Genomic DNA, 6204 nt, shown 5'->3' on the forward strand with positions numbered 1-6204 from the left:
TGACGTTGCGGCTGAATTGAACATCACTTCCTCCCGGCAGAACGAGGATTGGGAAAAACTTAGGGAACGAATTCGTTCCTTATAGGGTAGACTGTAATTAAGACATACGATGTCTTTTTCTCTTTTGTAATTTTTGTTCATTATTAACGAACATTAACTTCTTGTGCATTTATTTGACGTTTATTTTCTAATCATCAATTCTTTAATCACTTAACTGCTTTGCACTAAGAATCTTGTCTGCTCCCTTTTGATATTCCCACTACTGTTCCCAAAACTTAGGGCCATTTAATTCCGTCCATTAAACAGAAATGTGACTGTTCATATTCTGTCCCTTCATCTTCACCCCTTATAAATGTTTCGCATTTTTCACCCTCTATCTTCATCTCTTCATTTTCTTCTTCGAAACCAATTTGCTGCCATTTCTTAGCATTCTGACGATCAACTAGATCCAAAAATGGACTGTCTAGTCCGTCCGCCTTATATTTACCTTGATGTCACCTTTGGTATGGGAGGTATAGGAAATATTTTCTGGCCAGCAGCGAAGTTTTTTCCTGCAAAATTCTTCCCGTCGTCTCTTTGTTCTTCACAAGGAGTCAATGATGGGAGGCAATTTTTGGGCTGCATGTGGGCCACTTTGCTTGCTGAGAGTGCTTCTCAGCTTGCCTGCTGAGAGTGTTTCTCAGCCTCGCCATTGCAGCGATGCATTTAGGAAGGTGGTGGGGCCAGTACACCCTCTCACTCGTCAACCCCACCATTGCAACGATGCAATTAGGGAGGCAGTAAGGCCAGTACACCCTCTTACTCGTCAATCCTACCATCGTAGCGATGCATTTAGAAAGGCGGTGTGAAGCTTACTCAGCGATCAACCGGGAGATACTTTAGTTGTATTTTGTAGCACGTCCATCATTTGTATCTTTTGTATTCTTGTAATGAACGTTTAATAGTAAAGAACTTTATTCGAACGTATTTCGCTCTGTCTTTATTATCTTTTGATCGTCCAGAATGATTGGTTATGTTTTTATCTGTTCACATTCCCATAAAGAAGGAACATATTTTTTCAAATATTTGGCATTAATGAATCTTACGTGCTTGGTGCCGTCTAGATGTTCTAAGTGCTACGCTCCATTAGGCAACACACTGTTTATTTTGTATGGTCCTTCCCAATTGGGCGACCACTTTCCGTACTTTGGATCCTTGGTATCCAAAGGGAGTATCGTCTTCCAAACTAGTTCACCCAGGCTGAATGACTTGGCTATGACTTTTTTATTATAAAATTTAGCCATTCTTTGCTTTTGAATTTGCAACCTATCTAAGACGTCCAACTTCAATTCATCTAAACTTAATAAATTTTGAACTAGTGATTCGGCATACTCATCATCATTCAACTTATGTTGCAAGCACACTCGGATTGATTGCACGTTGATTTCCATAGGCAAAACGGCCTCCTGTCCATAAACAAGTTGGAAAGGAGTAACTTTGGTACTCGACCGAGGTGATGTTCTATAAGCCCATAAGGCTTTGTTCAAACATTCGTGCCAATTTCTGGCATTTTCATCTATCATCTTTCTGATGATATTTTTTAGAATCTTATTAGAAGATTCTGCTTGTCCGTTGGATTGAGCGTAGTACGGTGTGGAGTTTACTAATTTAATCCCAAACTCGCTCAAAAATTTGTTTACTTGATCCCCATTCAAAGATGTTCCGTGATCTACCATTAAAGTTTGTGGAATTCCAAACCTATAAATAATGTGATCACGAATAAACTCTACAACATTCTTCTGGGTGATCTCTTTTAAAGGTACCGCTTCTACCCATTTGGTGAAATAGTCAATTGCAACTATAACAAAAGTATGTTGTTTGGACGATGGAGGGTAGATCTTCCCTATTAGATCTATCCCTATTAGATCTATCGCCCAACCTTTGAACGACCAAGGTTAATAATAGGTGCCATCTCTCGTGCTGGCGCCCTTTGTATTGGACCATGTTTTTGGCATGCTAAACAACTTTTTGCGTACTGAACGCATAGTTCTCCCATCTTTGGCCAAAAATATCCACTCCTAATAATTAACCACCTCATCCTTTGGCCAGCTTGATGAGCTCCACATATCCCTTCGTGTACTTCAGCCATGATTGTCTTGGCTTAATACACCATCAGAGCGTTTCTTAAACAATTCTTCATTTATTAGTGTGTAATTCAGCAAACATAGCTTTGTCTTCCTGCTAATCCCTCCATTATGTTCTTTAAGGAACCCTTTAATCTCTGTTCTCCAATCCACTACATCTCCATCTTGTATACAGTGAAGTTCAATTTTATTTTCCCTTCTTTGAATCACGGGCAATATGATTCCATATTCACAAGTAGACTTCCAATTCAAAACCTTTGAGTACCCTGATGCCATTTGGGCTAACTCATTTGCCATGTCGTTAAATATCCTATTAACGCATTGGAGTTCTACTTGATCAAATTCTTCTAGTAATTCTTGGGCGATCTCGTACTGACTTATAATGGAATCACTTTGGCATTTAAAATCACCGATTAGTTGATGGATCACCAATTGAGAATCGCCCCTAACGATCACATTTCTTATTCCCATATCTACCATTAGTTCTAGGCCTACTATTAAAGCTTCATATTCGGCCTGATTGTTGGTGCACATTCTGTCTAAGGTGAATGCAAACTTGTAGCAAATCCCTAAAGGATTAATCAATGCTACCCCCACTCCTACATCTTTAGAGGTTTTTGACCCATTGAAATACAACACCCAAGGTTTTAATTCGAACGAATTGATTTCTAATTCGATTTCTTCAGGCATGCCAAGGCATGGATGATCAGCTAGAAAGTTAGCCAAAGTCTAATTTTTGACTGCCTTTTGAGGTATATATTATATTTCGAACTCTGATAAAGCTAGTGTCCAAAGACCTACCCTTTGGTGTAAAATAGGGCGCGAGAACATATACTTGACTAAATTTACTTTAGAAATTAAATAAACGGTTACGGGCCGTAAATAAGCCCTTAATTTTGTACATGTGAAATACAGTGCTAGACACAATTTTTCAATAGTAGAGTAATTATATTCACATTTTGTCAACCGTCTACTTAAGTAATAAATTGCCCTTTCTTCACCAAATTGGTCTTCCTGTGTGACCATTCCAGCTATTGATTCTTTTTCAGCCGATACATACATTTTCATTGGCCGTCCCTGGATTGGTGACACCAACACTGGTGGATTTGATAGATATGTCTTCAGGCTTTCAAAAGCCTTTTGGTGTTCTTCTTTCTAGACGAATTCGTCTTGATTTTTCAGCTTTAATAGCGGCGAAAAGACTTTAGTTCGCCCTACACAGTTAGAAATAAAGCGTCTTAAAAAATTTACTTGGCCTAGAAACCTTTGCAACTCCTTTTTATTGCTAGGTGGTTTGGCTTCTAAGATAGCCTTCGCTTTATTTTTGTCAAGTTCAATCCCTCTCTTGTGTACTAAGAAACCAAGAAAGTTCCCTGCATTAACACCAAATACACACTTCAAGAGATTCAACTTTAGCTTATATTGTCTCATTCGTTCAAACGAACATCTTAACTGTTCGAAATGGTCATCTTCTTTAATGGACTTGACCACTATATCATCCACATGCACCTCAACAAACTTGCCTATCATGTCATGAAAGATTAAATTCATAGCTCTTTGATAAGTTGCCCCTGCATTTTTTAGGCCGAAAGGCATAACCACCCATTCGAAACATCCTAGGGACTCAAGGCATCTAAAGGCAGTTTTGTGTATGTCTTCTTCAGCTATACAGATTTGATTGTATTCCGAATACCCATCCATGAAAGAATGCATGACATGTCCGGCAGTTGAATCTACTAAGGAATCCACCGTGGGCATTGGATACTTATCTTTGGGTGTAGCTATGTTTAGATTTCTAAAGTCTATATACACCCTTAGTTTGCCATTCTTTTTTAGTACTGGCACGATATTCGACAACCATTCAACATATCTGGCTGTTCTTATAAAACCTGCTTTCAATAATCGCTCTATCTCTTTCTTAATTTCAGGAAGTACATTAGGAGCAAAACGCCTAGGAGGTTGCCTATGAGGTTTAAAATTAGGCTTAGTTGGTAATCTATGTTCCACTAAATCTCTATCTAAACCAGGCATTTGTTCGTATTCCCAAGCAAAACAATCTCTGTACTCTTTTAACAAAGCGATTAATTTGTTACTAACCTCTTGGTCGAGCATCTGGCTGATGAACGTTGGGTGATCTTCTCCTTCATCGCCAATATTTACTTTGATCAGAGGGTCTTGCGCTTGAGCGTATCCAGGTTTGGCAATCCGCATCACTTCGTCGTCCAGTTCTTTTGTAAGTACATCCTCTTCCAAACAGTCCACCTTGTTGACTTCTCGGTCAAGGCTTTGCTCTAACTCGAATACTGCCAACTTGTCCTTTAGTGCTTTTAAGGCAGTCTCTTCCTTCGCTTTGTCATTGTATTCCTTATTGAAAGCCATCAGTTTGGCTTTGAAGGCCTGAATATCGGCCATTTGCTTTTGCAACTCAGAATCCATTTAAGATTCTTTGATTATTCTTTTGCCAATTACTGGCTCTTCCAGGGCCACTATATTTGGCCTCATCTGTTTGAATATCTCAGTGAGTGCGTCCACTGAGAATGGCTCTTCACTTTGCGCGACAACTTGAGTTTCTTCCCCGTCTTGTACCACCCTGACAGGTCCATAGTTTCCTTCGTACATGAACTTTTCCACCGAGTTTGCTTCCGCGACAAAAGGCCTATGATCAGCCTGTACCACCTCTGCTTCGCCTTTGTCATTCCAAAAAATCAGGCATTGATGGAGTGACGAGGGTATACAGCGGCTTCTGTGTATCCAATCTCTTCCTAGGAGTACATTGTAACTAGTAGGGCCATCTATTACAAAGAAGACAGTGGTCCTAGTAGTCGTACCTATAGTTATGTCTAAAGGCATAACTCCCTTGGTTGAAGTTGCTCCTCCATTGAAGCTAGTGAGGATGACTTCTGTAAGAATCATATCACCCTCTGTCTTTGCGAACTTTCTCATCATCCTGGATGGAATGGTGTTTATAGCCGCTCCATTATCGACAAGCACCTTTGCCACTGGGATGCCGTTAACTAGAGCTTTAACGTATAATGGCCTTAGGTGTTTTGTCAATTTCATGGCTGGCCGTTTAAAAACAACCTTTTCGACTGCCTCTATTTCTACTTTTTGCTTGTTTTCTGTCGAATTATCCCCTTGTGATAGGTCAACGTGTGGTATGTCACGCTGATCCTCTGTCTCCCGAATTTCCTTCTTACTTTTTTCTAATGCTTCCTCATCAGTTATCCAACCTGTGGGAGGGGGCATTATCCTCGGAGGTGATCCATACTTTTCAGAGCGAGGTACTCTCTTCTTCCTTTTGGGTGTCCCGTATAGTACGTAAAAGTCGAAAGGACGCCCAGATGGCTCCCCCAACAAGTCTACTTCGCGAACTCCCTCTTGGTGTAGTTGCTTAAACAGAGTGTTGCGCGACACTCCCCTCTTTTTCCTTTCTGCTTCTAGGTCGATTTCTTCTTCAATGTCTGTCATCCCATCGTCCTCTTCATCGTTGTAGGCCTCTCCAGAAGTCTGGCCTTCTTCACATACCAGCATGCAAGCTTCTCCTTCGTTGTCCTCCCTCTCTTCTTCCTTTTCTTTATTTTTGAATTCATTGGCCAGTAGGTAATTATTGGCCACGACAGGGGGCAATGTACTGAATTGGATAGCAACGGGCTGATCTGGATCTTCTTCGTCCTTTTTGTCCCTCTCAAACCTTGACCTCCCAGAAGAGGTTTCTGGCAGTTCCTTCATTGATTCATCTGTACCAGTCTCTTTACTACCCTTGAGGACGTTCTGATTGGCTACCTTGAATAATAGAGGCACTTTGGGATGTGGCATTCCTTGTTGCTGCTTCATCATCCGTCCATAGTTTCGCTGGAAACGCCTTTGCTGGGTTCTAGTCATCTCATCGAAAGGTATTGCCCTTCCTGCGCTGTATTGGAATGAATGCCATACATTTGGCTGGCGAGGTTGCGGCCTGAATGTTCTTCCAGTATCTGCTGGTCTGAACTGCCTTTCGAAAGGTGGTCCTCTATAAAATGATGTACCTCGCCCTCTGCCAGGCTGAATGTTTGGGAAGAAGGCAGGGCGATGAGGATGCTGC

This window comes from Olea europaea, chromosome 3, assembly GCF_002742605.1.
Source record: "Olea europaea var. sylvestris chromosome 3, O_europaea_v1, whole genome shotgun sequence".
In the NCBI taxonomy this organism is placed as follows: Eukaryota; Viridiplantae; Streptophyta; class Magnoliopsida; order Lamiales; family Oleaceae; genus Olea; species Olea europaea.